The following is a 9,434-nucleotide window of genomic DNA, read 5'->3' on the forward strand; positions in this document are numbered from 1 at the left end:
CAAAAATTCTTGCAAACCAAACAATATGAATAAGGCATTTATAAAGACATACTATGTGATGGTTCATACTTCAAGAGTAACATTTTGTTTTCCCAGAAAAAACATGCTTTACAGATTCAACTATTTTTGATGAGTTTGAGACAGCAATACTTAAGGTTCAAAGAAAGCGATTTACAAACTTGGTTATATTTACTTTATATTGAGGAACCTGCCCCCAAAATGTAATTCTGTGTTGATGAATATACCTGTAGTGACACTCTTTCACTCACAAGACCTGAAGACTTATGGATTTGATAACACCCTGAAACCGCTTGTTGATGACCTTAAAATACTTGAAACACAAGGAATTGAGGTGCCTTTCTCAGACTAACCATTGCTTAGTTCTGTTATACAAGTAACAGGGTATAATCTGGGTTTACATGGACTGTTTGGTTTTGTTGAGTCCTTCAGTGCTACATACAGTATTTCTGAAGATTTTGTTTGACAAGTAAGGATGAGTCACAATCTGTCTTCACTGAAGATGAGCCTGGCATGATTTTTCATACAAAAGAAATCGATGCAGAACAGTGTGCTGCTCTACAGGAAAATCCTATGTTGGGTTCAACATTTGGTGTCAAAAAGAAATGCTTACATTGCATTTTTGCAACACCCCTGACAACTATGCAGTTGACATAATGCACAGTTTACTTGTAGGTGTAGTACAGTACAAACTCAATATAAAATCTTTCAATACCTTGTCAACCCGAAATATCTGTCATTAGAATCATTGTCACAGAGGATCTGAAGTCTCTACTATGGTTATTTTAAAGAAAAAATAGGCAAGGTGGATTGGAGATGGATGAGGTTACCAAGGATCTTAGACTAAACGCAATTCCGTCATGAGAAATGCTGCTCTTATTTTTGGGGATGTATTGTAAAGAACAAATTGTTACTGGAATCTGCTTACTGTTTAACACTTTCAAAAGTGTTGTTTTAACGCGATCAATAGTGGACCAATATAGACATTCTGAAAGTGTTCAATTTAACTCCCAGGGATATGAATCAACACTTCCAAACCTGCTGTGTACTCTGCTGTTCTTGATGTTGCTGGCTGAATGTAGGTAGAACTGGATACTACTTTCTCACAGAAGAGATGATATCGGAGGGAGTCCAGGGTGTCAGTAGATCTTCCATTTTAGAGAATCACCATAGATTTATCTCCTGCTTCTGCTACATCATCTTTAAAAGCTAAATATTCACAAAACACCCTGGCTTGCTCTCGAAACATGTCAGATTTGATTGAAGATTGCTTTGGTAGATTTACATTGAAAACATCTGCCAGAATCAATGCATTGAGGGACACATAGACAATTGACTGTGCACGAACCGCCTGTGCAACAGCTTTGCCAGACATTATGTGGATTACTGTGTGGGGCATAGATAAATTCCAGCACTTTTTGGAGTACAGATGAGGCCAACAAGTGTCGATTTGTGCGATGCTCATGAAGGTCATTCAAGATTCAAGATTCAAGAAGCTTTATTTATCCCGAGGGGAAATTATTGTGCAACAGTTTCAAAACAAAGGTGAGAAAGGATCAGAGTAACAATAAGCTAACATAGATCAAATCAAAATAAAGCTAACATAAAATAAATCAAACAATAACTAAATGTGACAGAGTGCAGCGGACATTGTGGTTAAATGTAGGTATATACAATATACAACAATACGCACCGTGCAGTTAAGCAGCAAATTGAAGTACAAACTAAATGAGTGATAAGGAGCGATAAGTGATAACAGTGTTAAAAATGTAGCAGCATTTCTTAGAAAACTAAGTTACAGTAAAGTACAGTAAAGTGTAGCAGCACTTCTTACTGAAATAAGTTACAATACAACGAAATAAAGTGATGTAGTGATGATATGAAGTCACAAAGTGACATTTGCTCAGGACACAGTGTCTCCACTGTTCCTTACCTGACCGAGGGGGGAATTATACAGTTTGATGTCCACCGGAAGAAAAGACTTCCTCCGGCGTTCAGTTATACACCAGGGGAGAATGAGTCTGTGGCTGAAGGTGCTTCTGCTCGAGGTCAGCAGCTGGTGTAGGAGGTGAGTGTTGCTGTCCAGGATGCTGTGCAGCATCGTCCTCTCAGACACCGCCACCAAAGAGTCCAGCTGGACCCCCAGGACGGAGCAAGCCTTCCTGATGATCTTACTGATCCTCTTGGCGTCTGCTGCCCTCAGTCTGCTGCGCCAGCACAGCAAAGAAGATGGCACTGGCTACCACCGACTGGTAGAACATCCTCAGCATGGTGTTACATACAATGAATGACCGGAGCCTCCTCAGGAAATAGAGACGACTCTGGCCCTTCTTGTAAACAGTCTCAGTGTTCTTGGACCAGTCCAGTTTGTTATCAAGGTATACTCCAAGGTATTTGTAACCCTGGAAAACATCCACAGTCACGCCGTTGATGGAGATGGGTGTGGGGGCAGATTTACTCCTGCGGAAATCCACCACTAGCTCCTTAGTCTTGGTGGGGTTTAGAATCAGGTGATTAGCTGCACACCCGTTGACAAAGGAGTCCACAATGCTCCTGTACTCCTTCTCCATCCCCTCACTGACACAGCCAACAATTGCAGAATCGAAATCGAAAACTTCTGCAGGTGGCAGGACTCCGAGAGGAGCTGAAAGTCTGAGCTGTACAGGGTGAACAGAAAGGGGGAAAGAACAGTTCCCTGTTAAGCCCCAGTGCTGCTGACCACAGTGTCAGACACTCCGTCCTGCAGTCTGACATACTTTGGTCGACCCGTCAAGTAATCCGTAATCCAGGAAACCAGGGGAGGGTCCACCTGCATCGCCGTCAGCTTACTTCCCAGCAGAGCAGGCCGGATGGTATTGAACGCACTGAAGAAGTCCATGAACAAGATTCTCACTGTGGTTCCCGGTATGTCCAGGTGGGCGCAGGCACGGTTGAGCAGGAAGATGATAGCGTCCTCCACACCTTGTCTCGGCTGGTAGGCAAACTGTAGAGGGTCCAGTGATGAGCTGACCAGGGGCCGAAGAAGTGAAAGAACCGTCCTCTCCAGGGACTTCATCAGGTGCGTGTCAGTGCCACCGGTCTGTAGTCTTCGGAAGGTGCTGGGACGCACCTTCTTTGGTACTGGTACCAGGCAGGATGTCTTCCACAGCACAGGGACCTTCTCAAGACTCTGGCTGGGGTTGAAGATGTACTGCAGGACTCCACTCAGCTGGGTCGCACATGCTTTGAGGACCCTCGGGCTGACTCCATCGGGACCTGCTCCCTTGCCTGGGCGGAGTCTGCACAGCTCCTTCTTCATCTGGGGCCTCATGTACTAAGACTTGCGTGGATTTCTTGCTGAAACATGGCATACGCTAGAATCCAGAAACTGTCATACGCACAAAAAAAATCAGATGTATCAAAGTGAGCATACACATGGATCCAAGCACTTTTCCTTTGTACATCCCAATCAACGTGGAATTGAGCGCACATGTAGAAGTGCTAAACTCCTCCCTGTCCACGCCCCCATTTCAATATGCAAATCATTTTTAAATAGGGCCTGCACCAGGGATTCCCTCTCTGCACCATCAGATTTAAACGATGAGTAAAGGTTAGAAGCGCAACTTCAACGAGTCTGAGCTCGAAATTTTATGAAATGAAGTGGAGACCGGAGACCTGTTTTATTTGGTAGCCTCTTTTCAGGGATAAACACAAAGAAAAAGAAATTTGAGTGGGAAGGTGTGTGAGGCAGTGAACGCTGTGGGGTCGGAGCAGCGCACACCCACTGAAATAAAAAAAAAAAAAGGTCAGACGTGAAGGTGGAGGTGAAGCGGAGGATTTCGGCTCACCGCAACGGGCAGGGGGACAGGAGGAACTGACCCCCTTTGATCAGAGAGTGGCGGCTATTGTGGGGGACAAAGCTCGAAGCGGAGTTGTGGGGGCCCATGAAGGCGACACAGATCATCCTCAAGGTAAATGTGTTAAACTCAGAAATGTCATTATACTGGTCGTACAATAGGCTGCTTACATTACACATGCTCGTGCGTTAAGTTGCCAGGATATAAACACATTGACTCATGTTTAATTACTTCATTTTTTTATTATTATTTCTCAATAGACGATGAACCAGGAGAGGGCTCCTCCCTCTGCACCGTGCGCCCTGGCATCTCCACCTGCACCTCCAGCACCACGCGCCCCGGTGACTCCACTGGCACCTCCAGCACCACGCGCCCCGGCGACTCCATGCCAGCTGCTGACGTCCACCCGACTAGCCGTGTCCTTCCACAAGCTGTGCTGGAATCACAGGAGAAAATAGTGAGAGCAATCCGTGGCGTCAGTGATCATCTAGATCAATGGTCAATGCACTGGGAGATATTTGTCCCGCAATAAATGCACTTAAAAAGTCAATTGTGTCCTTGCCTCTTTACATCATTGAAATCAGATGCTGCCGGGCCCGTATCGCTTCGCGGGGTGGGTCGAGGTTGACGGGTCCGGCACCCGGTTCCTCTGGTGGGGGGATGTGCTCTGGCAGTGGTATGCTATGGCGGTTTGCCAAGTTGTGCAGGACACCACAGGCCAGCACGATGCGGCACACCTTCTCAGGTGTGTACAGCAGCACCCCGCCCGACCTGTCTAGACAGCGCCCCTTCAATTTCTAAATATATATATATATATAATATTCATGTGGACAGCGATAATAATAGTCTCAGTATCGCGTTTATCTCTCTATTAGATTCGATTGGTTTTAGTCAGAGTGTACATAAACCTACTCACTGCTTTAATCACACCCTCGACCTTGTTTTGGTTTATGGTGTGGAAATTGATGACTTAATAGTCTTTCCACAGAATCCTATTTTATCAGACCATTATTTAATAACTTTTGAATTCATATTACAGGACTACTCACCACTGGGTAAAAGTGTCTACACCAGATGTTTATCTGATAGTGCTATAACTAAATTTAAGGAAGCGATTCCATCTGCATTTACTTTAATGCCTCATCCTAATATTCAAGACTCCTGCACTAACGTTAGTTTCTCTGAAACTGATCACCTTGTTGAAAGTGTTGCAGGCTCTCTAAGAACAACACTTGACTCTGTTGCTCCTTTAAAAAAGAAGATAATAAAACAGAGGAAGTTAGCTCCGTGGTATAACTCACAAACCCGTGAATTAAAACAAATATCGCGAAAGTTGGAAAGTAAATGGCGCGCCACTAAACTGGAGGAATCTCACTTAGTTTGGCAAGAAAGTCTTAAAACCTATAGGAAGGACCTCCGTAATGCCAGAGCAGCCTATTACTCATCTTTAATAGAGGAGAATAAGAACAATCCTAGATTTCTTTTTAGCACTGTAGCCAGGCTGACAGAGAGCCACAGCTCTATTGAGCCATGTATTCCTATAACCCTCAGTAGTAACGACTTCATGACCTTCTTTAATGACAAAATTATAACTATTAGAGACAAAATCAACTCGCTTGGCACTATTTTTTCATCAAACCCAGGAACCTTACAAACTGTACGACCTGATATATTCTTGGACTGCTTTTCTACAGTCGACCTTAACAAATTAAACTCTACTATTTCAGCATCAAAACCTTCTACTTGTCTTCTAGACTCTATTCCAACTAGGTTACTTAAAGAAGTGTTACCTTTAATTAGCACTCCTGTATTAGATATGATTAACATGTCTTTATCAGCAGGTTATGTACCAATGTCTTTTAAAGTAGCTGTAATTAAACCTCTTCTTAAAAAGCCCAGTCTTGATCCTGAGGTACTAGCCAACTATAGACCTATATCTAACCTTCCTTTTCTCTCTAAGATCCTCGAGAAATTAGTTGCCAATCAGTTGTGTGACTTTTTACATAATAATGAGTTATTTGAGGATTTCCAGTCAGGATTTAGAGCAAATCATAGCACTGAGACAGCACTGGTGAAAATTACTAACGACCTTCTAATAGCTTCAGACAAAGGACTTGTCTCTGTACTTGTCTTACTAGATCTTAGTGCTGCCTTCGACACTATTGACCATCACATCCTGCTACACAGACTAGAGCATCTGATCGGCATTAAAGGAACCGCACTGAGCTGGTTTAAGTCATATTTATCAGATAGATCTCAGTTTGTACATGTTAATGACAAATCCTCCATGCACACTAAAGTTAGTCACGGAGTCCCACAGGGTTCTGTCCTTGGACCGATTCTTTTCACCTTATATATGCTTCCCTTAGGAAATATTATAAGGAAGCACTCCATAAATTTTCATTGTTATGCTGATGATACACAATTATATTTGTCGATCAAACCAGAAGAAACCCATCAGTTAGATAAACTTCAAATGTGCATTAAGGAAATAAAAAGCTGGATGACCTGCAATTTCCTGATGTTAAACTCAGACAAAACTGAAATTATTGTACTTGGCCCCAAAGGCCTCCGAAATTCAATAGCTAAAGACATTGTTACTCTGGATGATGTTGTGTTGTCCTCCAGCACCACAGTAAGGAATCTGGGTGTTATTTTTGATCAGGATATGTCCTTCGTTTCTCACATAAAACTAACAACAAGGACTGCATATTTCCACCTGCGTAATATTGCAAAAATTAGGAACATTGTGTCTCAGATAGATGCAGAGAAACTTGTTCATGCATTTGTTACTTCTAGGCTGGACTATTGCAATTCCTTATTATCAGGCTGCTCCAATAAGTCTGTTAAGAGTCTCCAGTTGGTCCAAAATGCTGCAGCTCGTGTACTAACTAAAACAAATAGAAGAGAACATATTTCTCCTGTATTAGCTTCTCTGCACTGGCTACCTGTAAAATCTAGAATAGAATTTAAAATCCTTCTCCTTACGTACAAAGCTCTTATTGGTCAGGCTCCGTCGTATCTTAAAGAGCTCATAGTACCGTATCACCCAACTAGATCTCTGCGCTCTGAGAATGCAGGGCTACTCGTCGTTCCTAGAGTCTCCAAAAGTAGAATGGGAGGCAGAGCCTTCAGCTACCAAGCTCCTCTCCTGTGGAACAAACTCCCAAATGTTATTCGGGAGGCAGACACTGTCCCCTTATTTAAAAGTAAACTTAAAACTTTCCTTTTTGATAAAGCTTACAGCTAGGGCTTACGATGAGACTTTATTCTGCTTAATTATGCTGCTATAGGCCTAGTCTGCCGGGGGATAATACTTTTCCTGATACTCTGAGCTTCTCTCCTCTCTGTCTGAATCATTCATGTCCCATCAATGCATGTTACTGATTCAGCTTCTTCCCCGGAGCTGTTTGTGCTTTGTCGTCTCGCAGGTCTCTGCTGATCGTGGTGGTGCCTGCTGCCGTGGTCCTACATGACGCTTTCTGCTGCTATTATCACTGTTACTCATATATACTATCACTAGTTTAATAAACTATAAAATTTGTCGCTGTATCGTAGCTGCTATTGCCACTACTCATCATTGATCATGTTTGCCACCATAATTATTATCATTTTCATATTCTGTCACCTTAGCTGTGCTTGTTTCTACTATTCTGTTGTATTAACTGCCTTAACATATACGTTATATTCACATTACTATAAATATTATAGTTACTGTTAGGCTTTGCTTGCATCTCTGGAAGTGTGTCTGTCTGTCTCTCTCTGTCCATCTGTGTGTCTTTTCTCTCTTTCTCTCTCCTTTTCTTCCTCCCCAACCGGTCAAGACGGATGGCCGTCCTCCACAGAGCTGGGTCTGTCTGACGTTCCTGCCTGTTATAGGGAAGGTTTTCGTTGCCACTGTACTCTACAGAGGAATTGTTGGGTCTATGTAAATCATAAATAAGTCATTGAGTGTGGTCTTTACCTACTCTGTAAAGTGTCCTGAGATAACTTTTGTTATGATTTGACACTATAAATAAAATTGAATTGAAAATTGAATTGATCACACTTATATTAATGACTGCAGAGGTGCGCCGTGGCTATTGAAGTGTGACATTTCCAAATTTACGCACGCGTTTATTGAGACAAATACTGAACACAAGGAGACAAAAAAAAGGCTTACTAGATAGCCCTGCCACTCTATTTTCACCAGGGAAAAAAACAAATACACATATTTGAATGCACTCTGCTGGTTTAAATTCGGGGCGCAATTAAATGGATTAATTATTTACTCACCGAGAAGCCACCCATCGCGCACCGTGCCAGACTCCAACCATGCTATTGGTTAGAATGAACGAGTCATGCATTGTCAGAAACCCCAGAGTGGTCAGCACCTGTGTGGGAACGGACAACCCCTGGCTCCTGGCTGTGTGTCGTTCTAGGGCTGTCCGCAGCTCTGCGCACAGCTCCTGGCCTCGGCAACCTGAAACGACTCATTTGCCAACAGATCTTCCCGCTCTCTAAACACCCTCTCACGTCTGATATTACCATTTGCGATGTCTTCTAACAAGGCCAAGGCTGCCATTGTTAATGCCATTTTTCATTTCTTTGTGCATGCTTTTATATCCATCCATATGATTGCGAACACGTGTGTGTTAATTGTCCATTAATGTGTCTACGATGCGCACATTACACTGAGGATGAATTGTTTTCACATAATTAACAGTTTCCCAGCATCACCTCTAAGTGTTGCCAAAGAAACAATAGCTGTAGAAACATGCGTACGACAGCCATGAAGTTTGCGTGGCGCACTGCACATTTCCACGGTCATTTCACTTTTGATACATCTGAACGTTGGGCGTGGAAAATGGCGTACGCCACGTTTTTGTGCGTAAGCAAAATTGATACATGAAGCCCGTGCTCTGCAGTGAAGGTCTGTCTGCTGTGTGCGTTGCTGGGGTTGGAGAGAGGTGATGGCGGGGGGAGGGGACAGTTAGGGCAAAATCAGGAAGGAATTGAGGGGGAGGGGGGGTGTCAGCAGGGCTGGAGGTTTGGAGGTGGATGGTTGTGGAGGAGCGGTCCAGAGCACTTTCATCAAATCTGTTGAACAGATTCAGCTCATTGGCACGTTCAGTACGACCTCCTACTGTCTGTCTACCAGATGGGTTGTAGCCAGTGATGCTGCTCCACACGTCCTTTAAATTGGTCTGCTGGAGTTTGTGCTCCAGCTTCCTCCTGTAGGTGTGTTTGCCCTGTTGAATCCTCTCCTTAAGATTCCTCTGGACCTGCCTCATCTGCTCTCTGTCCCCATCTCTGAAAGCCCTCTTCTTCTCATTCAGCAGGACCTTGATGTCTCTGGTGACCCACAGCTTGTTATTGGGGAAACAGCGTACAGTCACTGTAGAAGAAGAAGAATGGACTGAGCTACAGCAGCTGGACTTGAGGCTTATACAGGGCCTGCAGGTGGATGAGGTTGTGGTCCGATAATCCAAGAGGAGGAAGGGCAGTGGAGCTGTAAGCCTCCTTAACATTAGCATACAGCAGGTCCAGTGTCTTGTTTTCCCTGGTGGGACAGTCCACAAATTGCTTGAAAGTGGGCAG

This window comes from Echiichthys vipera (genome assembly GCF_963691815.1).
Source record: "Echiichthys vipera genome assembly, chromosome: 5".
NCBI classification, from domain to species: Eukaryota; Metazoa; Chordata; class Actinopteri; order Perciformes; family Trachinidae; genus Echiichthys; species Echiichthys vipera.